Source organism: Rhamphochromis sp. 'chilingali' (assembly GCF_963969265.1).
Source record: "Rhamphochromis sp. 'chilingali' genome assembly, chromosome: 13".
In the NCBI taxonomy this organism is placed as follows: Eukaryota; Metazoa; Chordata; class Actinopteri; order Cichliformes; family Cichlidae; genus Rhamphochromis; species Rhamphochromis sp. 'chilingali'.
Window position 1 is genome coordinate 2,952,545 of NC_137940.1, and position 12,990 is coordinate 2,965,534.

Below are 12,990 nucleotides of genomic sequence, written 5' to 3' on the forward strand. Positions count from 1 at the left end.
CAAAAACAAAGGCAAACGCTGTAATGAGCACGCCAAAGCAACAGGTGGCGATATAATCCTAACCTTGCAGAAATGTTGGCCAATCGGAAGTCTTGAAGCCAGGGCGGGAAAGCATAAACAAAGACGGTGGAACTTTTTTTTACTTCCAACTTTATTTCTTAAGAACAATAACAACAAATATAAAAAGTTTGGCTTCTTACTTGAGAACTTAAAAGCATTCGAGTCTTTCCTACTAGAGTCAGTATAGCCAAATAGCACATTTTGGTAAAAAAGCACAAAATCCGATAAGACATCGCATAGAAGCAGAACTGAGTCGTACATGTGACAGACAGTGAGGTGGAATTATTCCTCAATATCACACTGGAATATGAAACAGCAAAAAAAACAAAACAAGAAAACGTGGACTGGGAGACTTGTCAGGGGAAATAAGGTTAGCCTACCATACATGTATAAACGAATGCCCTACTGTATTTCAGTAGCCCAATTATAGATGCCTTTAGCACCTTTAGGTTTGACCTAGTAATGATACAGCTCGGCTTCATTTCTTTAACTACTGTGTAGCTTAACCTACACGAAGTCATCATAATGACAGATTTATATTCATCTGAATCTGCAGTGTAACTGTGTTGGTGTTGAATCCCTACCTCAAGAATGTTGTAGAGTTAAAAGTATAGGAAAAGAGAACACTTAACCTAAAATATTTAAGTGTAGCACTTAAGTAAATATTAATCTTGGTATTCCACCACTGATTTATTTTTAACATTTATTGTGGTTAATTAGTTTTTCATTGTTTTATTCTACCTTTTGTCAAGGCAAAACTCAAGGGCCACAGACAGGACAGACTTGAAAGAAGACTTTCAACTGAAACACATTTGCGTAATGTTGCAGAGGTGGACATACAGATGAAGAAAAGAATTCTGGATATGATGGAGACATCTGAGAGGCGAGCTTCTGAACATCACAGTAAATTATAAGTCACTCTTGAGAGACAAGTTCAGTTGCAGATGGATTTTTACTGCTAAGACAAGTCATGCATCCACCACCACAACCTTTCAACCTGCCACCACACCATGGTGGGCACATCTATGCATGTGCACCACCACCACACGCTGTACCTGGCTCATTTCCACCCAACAGTACCATAACTGAGCTGCCAAGCAGCACACCCTACCCACCCCTCCAAATAATCAGACCCAACCAATATAACCTCTTCAATAAAATTATCTTATCTTACATAAATAGGCTGTTGATTTTCTTTACTCGTTTCAGTTATTACCAGCAAAATAGTTGCATGTTTAATCATCTGGGAATTTACTCAGATTTATTTATTTAGACAGAGATCTATTTAAATATCCGTGATATCCAGTCATCATGAACTCTGAGTACGAGGATAGCTCCGCGTTATCCCCCGTGGAATCTGGGGACGAGGAGGAAGAGGAGGAGGTATCGGAGGCAGAAACAGAGCAGCTGGGGTCCAGTTCCGACTCGGATGAAGATGAAAGCGAAGAGAAAATTGAAGAGAGAGAGAGTATGCATGGTATTCAAACGACTACCAAACAGCCATCATAATTTGTCATACAATGAGAACAGGACAAATCAACAACTGACAATGACTAATTAATATTAAAATCTGTAACATAATGTTTGGAGTTTAGTCTGTTACTGTTGCTATTTTTACCATTTCTTCTTGGAGCAACTGTAACCCACATTATTTCCTTAGGGATTAATAAAGTATTCTGATTCTGATTGTTTCAGGATGACCTGCCATCATCCAATCACACATCTGCTTACCTCCATCTGTTGCTCGTTTCTCCTCGTCTTCTTTTCTCTTTTTTCTAAACTGAGCACCTGACGGCTTTGAACTTTTCTTGTCCATCTTGGTTTTAATTTTGCACTCCAGTATGAACAATCATCCCCCAACTCGAGGATCACCACAACATGATCTAACAGACCTACACCTTAGTTCACAGATTCACTTTGTTTATTCCTGGGATTTCACACAACCCAGGATTCAAATCATGAATACATAATGGGCTTGGATTTACAACATTATGAATGAAATGTGCTCTACTTGGAAGCAGCAGGTCTTCCTCCCCTTTCGACGGGTTGTGTGTGAGACTTTAAATCATCAAATAAATATAAATTTTAAATTGTTATTGATCCTTTACCCCGAGTCCTAAAGTGTATATTTATTTTCTTACTCTTCTTATATATACTGTTGGTTTACTTGCACTGCTGTAACTGGAGCCTCGTCGTCTCGTCTCTCTATATCCTGGACTGCATGTAGCGGAGATGACAATAAAGTTTACTTTGACTTCAGCAGCGAGCATGCGCACCGAGGGCTCTCGCGCTCACTTTTCGGGTATAGAATTTCGAAAAAGACATCGGTGCAAATTATAAGTCTGTATCATGATGTCTGGTGTTTTCGTGTTTGTATTTATTTTCTTTTATTTTGCGAGTTGGTTATTAGACGCTGCCCCAGCCACTCAGAGACTCCCCCGCCGCCCCGCCCTCTCCTCCCTGAGCCGCAAGCAGCAGGCGCACCTCGCAAACGGAGGGCGCCCTTACTCCCAGCAAATGGGCGATAGAAAACCGATCGGTGCCGGTGATGCCGCCCCTCACCACGATGCCGCCCCGGGCAACCGCCCGTATCAAAAACAGCTTCTGGTGGCCGGTATTGACAACTAACTCTTATGACTGTCTTGCTTCTCCGTAGCGCGTTTGGCATTTTTTAACCTTTATTTTTAAAAAATAAAATATTTTCCATAAAATACATTTCGAGAAAGATTTCACTGCTATTATAATTAGGCCTTTAGATTGGCACCAAGGTTGATTTTGATTCATCATTATTTTTTTTGCAGGGGCACAGTAAATGTAATAATCATAACCTATAATGGTATATGATGTTTTTCACTTTTTCCACACTAAATGTTTATTACCTTGCTAACGTAAATAAAAATACAAGCTCAGTTTGAACTAGAAAAACATTTATTTTAGAAAGATAAACATGAACATTTATGTTGTTGGGGATGGGGAGAGAGACAGACAGGGAGAGAGGTAGTATGTGTCTGGGTGTGAGAGTCCTGCTCAGACGGCGCAGTTGTTACAAATGGACACACTGTGGTCCTTGCATGTATACTTCTCACATTTGCAGCAGGTGTTGACAACTCTTCTCCTTTTTTCTTTGCAAAGTTCGCACTGCCTCCTGCCCTTAAATTGAATGATGGGAGCGGTCCATGAAGCCGCTGCAGTCAGATTTGTGATCTTATCTTACATAAATAGGCTGTTGATTTTCTTTACTCATTTCAGTTATTACCAACAAAATAGTTGCATGTTTAATCATCTGGGAATTTACCCAGATTTATTTATTTAGACAGAGATCTTCTCCGAGCAACTCAGCCTCCACTCTGCATGCTTTAAATCTGTTGCTCTTCTGCTTCTACCATTCTGCGTTTCAGATCCACAGCCATGCAGCCCGCCCTCTCTCCTTTCTCCTCCTCACCGTGGTCACTCAGAACCCTGTCCCAGCCTCCATCTTCATCACTACCAGCATTTTGACTGGGGTGTGGCTTGTGCAAAATCCTGTCACTGCTGAGATTTCTTCTGCTATGATGGGTCATTGGAGTCTAACTTCCTAACAGTTACATTGATTTCTGTATCTCAATAAATCATGTTCGGTTTTTCCACATGATCTCTCCTTATTGAACTGCTTTTGTAGATAAGCTTCAAGCCAGAAAGCAACAATACCTAAACCAAAAATATCAGTGAGAAAGTGTCTGGACTATCTCCAGCTGTGTTTCATGCATTAAAGATAACTTCAGACACTGTCTGGTTGTCATGTCTGAAATAGGCTGTACAGTCACACAGATACAAGACAGCAGTCATGTTTCTAATGATATAAATCAACCAGAAAGATTATAAAGATAAAAGCTGTGAGACCCCACTAGAGAAAGGATGGCTTGTTATCATTACATGAAGTGATTTAGAAATAATATGTAAGCTTTCAGGGCAGCACTCACAGCTTCTTAAAACTGATTACCTGATGGTGAGCACACACAGGTATATAAACATACAGGTGAACTCTAAGAGGTTATAAAGAAGAGAGCTGTGCTGCTATTTTTAAAGAACACAATTTATTCACATTTTTATATTTACAATCAGTTTTTATTTATATAAACAAAATAAACATTACAAAACTAGAACAAAACTATATTATGTACAATATCAACAGTTTCTCCCCTATTTCCTCTTTTCTTCCACCCATCTTTGTCTCTCTGCCTCATAGAAAGGAGACTCCTGAAACTCCTTCCAGGTCATCCCCTTGGCCAAGCCCTTGTGCCCGGGCAGAGAGTGCACTTTTGAAGGGCAGTAGATATATTTCCCTGCCACTCCAGGGAAGCCTGTGTGAACATGTGAGCTATTTGGGCCCTGTTTCAGGTCCATGTGGCAGAACCTGCAGAGGCGGCCTGTTTGTTGGGTTTCTGGCCTTTTCCTCTTTTTCTCCATCCTTTCCTCTGACCTCTTCCTGGTAGCATCCAGTTCCCTTTGGAAAAAGTCTGTCTGGGCAAATTCCTCAAAGGTCATTTTAGGGTTAGTGATTCCCTCAGCAGCATAAGTTTGATGCACCTTGTGGGAACTGTAGAAATAGCGCACAGGCCCTCTCTGGTAAAAATAATCGACGGTGGATCCATCTGTCTCACATTGAGACTTGGGCTGTCCACAGGCAAGACAAGTCTTTGTCTGCCCTTTTTCCCCTCAGGCTGCTGCTGTGGCTGCTGCTGCTGTTGCCTTTCTAAGATGCCGTCCACAATCTTGTCTGTTGAGACTTGTGTCAGTGGTGTAGACGGGGCAGGAGGAGGTGGGTTAAACGCGGCAGGCTCTATGGTGATTACAGGGACACTAGTTGTTTCACTGCCTTCAGTTAAAGAGTGCCACAGCTGCTGAGTCTCCAGTAGTTTTTCTGGGCTTATGTTCAAAGATGAACTGGTGTTGAGAAGCTTAGCCAAGTGCTTCAACTACCAGGATATGTGCACCTTGGATGTGGGACGCAGCAGGCTGTTGGGATCTGTAGCCGAGTGATGGACCATGTCTGCATAATCTTGATCCACAAGCTTCAGGATGTCCTTCTTCCCATGGTACTTTTGCAACAGATCATCTATTGCCTCTTTCATGGGTCGTGTCCAGCATGTGTGGTCCAGCACAAAAACCCGTCCACCTGTCTTTATAGGTCCAGTGCGAGCACTCCTTGGTGAGGCCCGCATCGGCAGAGGTAGAGCTTCAGAGATTTCTGGGAAACATTAATAATAGTTACTCATATATCATGTAATGAACTAATAATAATAACGTATACATTAATAATAACTAGAAAGCGAAAATTTCTGAAGAAATTTTAAGTGTGCCTATGCCGCCGCTAATCAGTATAGTTTGCCATTCAAACGGCCACAGAGAGCAAAACTCAGCAGAGCAGCCATTCTCCACCATGAACTATGGTAAAACCAAACACCGCTCGCGCCTCACAGATGACAGCTTACGGTTTTGTGTAAAGATGAGGTGACTTCGTACAGCCCCAATTTGTAGACGCTGTGCGCAGAGGTTCATAAGCAGACCCGACAATGTTTGCATGAACACACTTTGAAGCATTACGTTATGGACCACTTTTCACACATAGTTGCTGTACCCACACAGCCGGCTGTAGCTTTTCATCTCATAGCCCGACACATACACAAAAAAAAAAAAAAAAAAGCAGAGAGAGCACAGACTTTACACCTGAGCGGCACTGCAGACCACGCCCTGCCACACACATCAAACACGTAAAATAAATATTTATGCACTTTTCATTCACTTTTTGTTTTTTGTTATTTTTACACAGTGTTCTGAATGATTAACAATGGTCTACAGCCAATCTTGAGTATTATTATACAAACTTTGGTTGTAAGATTCAGATAACTATTTAATAAAAGCTAAATATTTTATATGAGAGTAAGAAAGAAAAGTATATCTTTGTCTCATACTCTCATCAGACAATACATGAACCTCTCAATAAACAAAATATATGCTTGGCTTAAATGACAAACCGCTATTTTACACAGTGGAACACTTATTTTTAAACAAAACCAATGCAGTTCGCCACTGACAGTGCTTACCTTTGCACATCACAGTAAACACTGAACCAAGATGGTGCCCACGCGAACGAGAAATCTGAACTACGGTGTCCTGCAGAGGACAAATGGTCAAAATTGCTAAAATTTACAACATATATGCAGCTCAACAGCGACACCTTGTGACTTATTCCAGTCACTACCTTACATATACATAACGTCTTACCTGACATTCAGTTCACCGGACACTCATACTGAATCACCAGCCCATATAAATGAAAAATAAGTCCAGCAGCCAACCAAGAGTCATCACGAAAGACTAGGGGTGACACGACAGCGTGAGCAGGCCTGGGTGTCAGCCAGCCCAGCCTGGGTGTCAGCCAGCCCGACCTGGGTGGCAGCCAAGCCGCGCTAGCCAGCTAGCCGGCTAGCTGCCATGCGGCGGTGAAACGAGAGCGTGAGCCGGCCTGGGTATCAGTCAGCCCGGCCTAGGTGTCAGCCAAGCCGCCCTAGCCAGCTAGCTGCCATGCGGCGCTAGCAGTAACATCGTGAGAGATATGGGACTTCTTGATAAAATATGGGACTTCTTGATAAAACGAGCAGATATTTGAAGTTTACACCCCTACATTCTCGCCTGAAAATAGGGGAGGCTGTCATAAAGTTCAACATCAGTAACTTAGCGCGCACAGCTGTATAGAAACTCCGTCGTGCTAGCTAGCACGCAGTACAGTTATTGTAACTGTCAGCACAACGAAAATAAACTACACCTAAACTCGGTTTATATCTGACCCAAATAGAGTACAGTTAATAACGTCTTACCTGAAATTCAGTTCACCAGCCGCCTGCTTCTCCTGCATTGGGTTTCCCTTATCCACGATTGAGCTCCGCGTTAGCCACCACCGGTCGATCGGTGTTTCTTTCCCCGCATACGAGGGGAAGAGACATATACCGGTGGCTAACGCGGAGCTAGCTAGCCACCGGTATATGAACAACTCAGTTATTTTTTCCACATCGACCAGCATCATCGGCCCATATAAACGAAAAATAAGTCCAGCTAAGACAAAGACTGTTTGCGGAGCGATCGGGGGTGAAAGGAGTTAGAGACGCCTCACTGAAAGCCAAGCCTGGGTGCTTTTGAGCGAAGCGGCGCTAGCTAGCTAGCCGGCTAGCAGCAACATCGTGAGAAATCTGTTGCTAATATGGGATGTTTTGACAAAACGAGCAGATATTTGACGTTTACACACCTACATTCTCACCTGAAAATATCTTAAAAGTTTACTTTGTGACCTAGAAACACAAATAAGAGGAATATATTAAACCAAGTGGCAGCCGCCATTGTTTGACTGGTAGAGGCGTGCTTTGAATTGTGGGATATGCAGTTTTCCACCAAGCGTACACCATTGCCGTTACCGTAACTATTCAATGCTTCGTGCAACCTTAAGAATTCCAATGGTTCCTGAAAGCACCAACGCTGTGCGCGCCGTTCGTATTGTTGTCATTATGGTAATCCAAATACGGGGACATACCACTAGAGTGAGCCAACACACCACAAATTAAGTGAGTGAGCAAACACACCACAAAGTAAGTAAAGTTTCACTTTCGTTCGTTCCCATTCATTTGAATGGGCAAAAACTTGCATTAAAATATTCATATTTAAAAAACTATAGAAGTAATAAACACCAAAAGTCATAGCAACTCATTCCAGCTCCAGCCGCACACAATGATATATCATATGTGAACCTTGTCTCAAAACTGTGGGGCGAGTTAAGGTCCAAAATTTCAGGCGGAAAAAGAATAATAACTAGAAAAATTTGCATTTCCTGCGAAAATGCAGTGTGGATGCTTAAAGCTGAAGCTGTATGCAAAAAGTAGCTGAAAAAGCTGAAAAGTTGCAGAAATTGTAAAAACTTTGCAGAAGCAAAAGAAGTTTGCTAAAATGGAATAACTTAGCAGAACTGCAATATCTTAGAGGAAACATAATACTTGGCAGAAATACAATAGCATAGCAGAATTTAGCAGAAATATTGTAACTTACCAGAAACATGATAACTTCTCAAACATACAAGAATTTAGGAGAAATAGTATAAGATAACAGAAAGAATATATTTAGCCAAAAATACTTAAACATTACAGAAACACTATGATTTAGAAAAATAGTACAACAGAGCAGAAATACTGTGATTTACCAGAGACACTGTGATGAACTATGAATATTGTAATTTTAAATTGAGACTATGTTTTAGCACAAATATTATAATTTGGCAGAAATACTATAATTTAGCAGAAATACTATATTAAGCACAAATCCTATCAAAAGCAGAAATAATATGATTAAGCATAAATACTACATTTAGTAGAAATACTTTGTTTTAGCACAAATCCCATAAAAAGCAGAAATACTGTACTATGATTTAGTAGAAAAACTATAATTAATCAGAAATACTAAATTTAGCAGAAATACTATATTAAGCACAAATCTTATAAAAAGCAGAAATACTATATTAAGCACAAATCCTATAAAAGCAGAAATAGTATATTAAGCACAAATCTTATAAAATAGCAGAAATAGTGTGATTTAGCACAATAGTAATAAGTTAAACAGAAAAATTGGAAAAGCAAAATGGACAGCTGAAAAAATGCTGAACATGCTGAGGTTCCCTCAAATATACTTGTTAAATGACAAAAATCAGCAAAAAAATTTATGACTGCCACACAATTACAAATATGTACACATGAGGAAACACACATGCACAGAGAGACACACACACAAGATCCAATTCAGTCAACCAGTCTAAATATATTGAATTTGAATCTTACAATGGGATCATCCCATTAAAAGGCTTTCTCTCTCTCTCTCTCTCTCTCTGTCACACACACACACACACACACACACACACACACACACACACACACACACACACACACACACACACACACACACACACACACAGGGAGAGAGAAGTAAGTTTCTAGGTCAGCCTGGGAGCTGCTGAATTTGAATCCACCAATCAGAGAGGCTGTGCACTTTTCCCCACCAAAACAGGTGCATCTGTTTACACACGCAGCAGCACAGAGAGACACAGGATTTTTGCAGTCTATTTCTCATAGTGAGGACTCCCCTCAAACAAATGACCGTAATTTCCTAACCGTAGGGGCTAGAACGGTCATTCTTACACCGTTTTGTTCAGAAGAGATGGGGGAATCTTCAAGTGTTGACAATTTAATATTAAAATATGAATTTTTAGAGATATATGACATGGATGACTTGTTGACTTAGAAGCCACGAATTCCCCAATATGCAAATTTGAATGCCTGAGACCACATATGTGATTGGCTGGCTGGGAAGCCGTGCAGGCCCTGATTTGTGGATTTGAATTCCTCAGCCCTCAGATATGATTGGCTGGCTTAGAAGCCACGAAGGCCCCAATATGCAAATTTGAATGCCTCAGGACACTTATTTGATTGGCTGGGAAACTGTGCAGGCCCTGATTTGAAAATTTGAATGTCTCAGTCCTCACAGAGGATTGGCTGCCTGGGGACCTGGCAGAAATATATAGAAATACTATTATTAAGCATAAATACTACATTTAGTAGAAATACTATGTTTTAGCACAAATACTATAAAAAGAAGAAAAACTATAATTTAGCAGAAATACTATATTAAGCACAAATCCTATAAAAAGCAGAAATACTATAATTTAGAACAAATAGTATAAAAAGCAGAAATACTATAATTTAGCAGAAATACTATGTTAGGCACAAATCCTATAAAAAGCAGAAATACTATAATTTAGCAGAAATACTATGTTAGGCACAAATCCTATAAAAAGCAGAAATACTATAATTTAGCAGAAATACTATATTAGGCATAAATCCTATGAAAAGCAGAAATAGTATGATTTAGCAGAAATACTGTATTTAGCACAAGTACCGAAAAGTACCAGAAATACTATGATTTAGCAGAATAGTAATAACTTATTGAAACACAAATGCACAGAGGGACACAAAAACACAGGCTCTAATCCAGTCAACCAGTCTAACTATATTCAATTTAAATCCTACAATGACATGCTGCCAAATAAGGGCAGGGTCCTCTCTCTCCCACTAAACACACACACACACACACACACACACACACACACACACACACACACACACACACAGAGGGAGAGAGCTGCCGAATTTAAATCCACCAATCAGAGTGGCTGTTTACGTTTTCCCGCCAAAACAGGTGCATCTTTTTACACACGCAGCAGCACAGAGAGGCACAGGATTATTGCAGCCTATTTCTCATAGTGAGGACTCCCCTCAAACAAATGACCATAATTTCCTAACCGTAGGGGCTAGAGCGGTCATTCTTACACTGTTTTGTTCAGAAGAGATGGGGGAATCTTCAAGTGTTAACAATTTATCATTAAAATGTGAATTTTTAGAGATATATGACATGGATGACTTGTTGACTTAGAAGCCACGAATTCCCCAATATGCAAATATGAATGCCTGAGACCACATATATGATTGGCTGGCTGGGAAGCCGTGCAGGCCCTGATTTGTGGATTTGAATTCCTCAGCCCTCAGATATGATTGGCTGGCTTAGAAGCCATGAAGGCCCCAATATGCAAATTTGAATGCCTCAGGACACATATATGATTGGCTGGGAAGCCGTGCAGGCCCTGATTTGAAAATTTGAATTTCTCAGTCCTCACAGAGGATTGGCTGCCTGGGGACCTGGCAGAAATATATAGAAATACTATGATTAAGCATAAATACTACATTTAGTAGAAATACTATGTTTTAGCACAAATACTATAAAAAGCAGAAATACTATAATTTAGCAGAAATACTATATTAAGCACAAATCCTATAAAAAGCAGAAATAGGATGATTAAGCATAAACACTACATTTAGTAGAAATACTATGTTTGAGCAAAAATCCTATAAAAAGCAGAAATACTATATTAGGCACAAATCCCATAAAAAGCAGAAATAGTATGATTAAGCATAAATACTACATTTAGTAGAAATACTATGTTTTAGCACAAATAGTATAAAAAGCAGAAATATTGTAATTTAGCAGAAATACTATATTAGGCACAAATCTTATAAAATAGCAGAAATAGTATTATTTAGCACAATAGTAATAAGTTAAACAGAAAAATTGGAAAAGCAAAATGGACAGCTGAAAAAATGCTGAACATGCTGAGGGTCCCTCAAATATACTTGTTAAATGAAAAAATCAGCAAAAAAAAATACACAGGGAGAGAGAAGTAAGTTTCTAGGTCAGCCTGGGAGCTGCTGAATTTGAATCCACCAATCAGAGAGCCTGTGTACTTTTTCCCGCCAAAACATGTGCCTCTTTTTACACACGCAGCACAGAGAGGCACAGGATTATTGCAGCCTATTTCTCATAGTGAGGACTCCCCTCAAACAAATGACCATAATTTCCAAACCGTAGGGGCTAGAGCGGTCATTCTTACACCGTTTTGTTCAGAAGAGATGGGGGAATCTTCCAGTGTTAACAATTTATCATTAAAATATGAATCATTAAAGATATTTGACTTCTAATGCACCATAACTGAGTAGAGCGAAGCAAAAACTGCCTTGACTTGCCCTCAAACAACGCTTTGTGACTTGAAATCTATTTGGAGTATCGATATCATTCTTTCACCGTAAGAGACAGCAGGCTTTGGTGAACAATCATGGAAATTTTCAGGTCTCTGTGGAAATCCAACAAAAAGTTATGACGAGAGAAAAAAGTGGTTCATTTCCACAGTTTGAAATCTGAAGAAATCTGAGCGAAGGACGAATTTCCTACCCTCAAACAAGTCCAACTCATTTCAGAACGGTAATAGGTGAGAAAGAAATTCTTGAATTGTGAGCGTCAGGGGTGTCTGAAGATATTCGGGGACAAGCCTCATGTCTTAACTTTGCTTCGTTAAGGAGATATGACGATTCGAATATGCCTCTCATTACAGAAATCCAGCGGTGATTTTGAACAAGCTCTCCATTCACTTTATATGGAGAGTTTTCTGACATTGTGTTGGTCTGAGGAGATTTGCGAAAATTCTATAAATCCCACAACAATGATAGTGACATTTCCTGAAAGCCAGCAAAAATACCTACGTTTTGATGTATAATTTGTGGAAGTTGAGTGAAAATTGAGCAAGTAGCAAACAGTTGTTCCGACATGAAGAGAAGACTGCAAAACCTTCAGTGACACACTGGAAGCCAAGAGCATAGCAACCATAACAACGCATGTATTTTGTGAAAAATCACAATTTTGCAACTCAAAACTTCAAGAGGCATAAAAGTAAAACAGTAGAAGATTTGAAAAAGCTGAATCATACCTGAATAGCCCAATAATTTGTGAACATTTTAAAATTTGAATGGTTGTTCTAGGTGAAAATATGAGGAAGTAGTTAAGTTTCAAAAACAAGCAAATTTTAGCAGAAATGCAGAAGTTTCCCATTCATTTCAATGGGACAAATTAAAGGAAAAAAGTGGAATATTTTAAAAAGTATAATAGTTAAAAATAGCAAAAATCGTAGCAGGAAAGAGCAAAAATAGCAGAATAGTTTAAAATTTGAACGGTGAAAATCGGCTGAAAATTGTGGAAGTAGTTTAACGGCGAAAAGTGTACGGAAGCAACTAGAATAATAATAATAATAACTAGAAAAATTTGCATTTCCTGCGAAAATGCAGTGTGGATGCTTAAAGCTGAAGCTGTATGCAAAAAGTAGCTGAAAAAGCTGAAAAGTTGCAGAAATTGTAAAAACTTTGCAGAAGCAAAAGAAGTTTGCTAAAATGGAATAACTTAGCAGAACTGCAATATCTTAGAGGAAACATAATACTTGGCAGAAATACAATAGCATAGCAGAATTTAGCAGAAATA

At 39.6% G+C, this 12,990-nt stretch overlaps 1 protein-coding gene across 1 annotated transcript in view; it reads right to left on the bottom strand.

Moving 5' to 3' along the window:
- Positions 1-2,970: 2,970 nt before the first annotated feature.
- LOC308409160 (uncharacterized protein) overlaps positions 2,971-12,990 on the bottom strand; it is a 54,521-nt gene continuing 44,501 nt past the window's right edge. The window contains exon 6 of the mRNA XM_080901721.1: positions 2,971-5,287. The gene's annotated coding sequence lies outside the window, so the exon portion shown is untranslated. The remainder of the gene's footprint in view (positions 5,288-12,990) is intronic.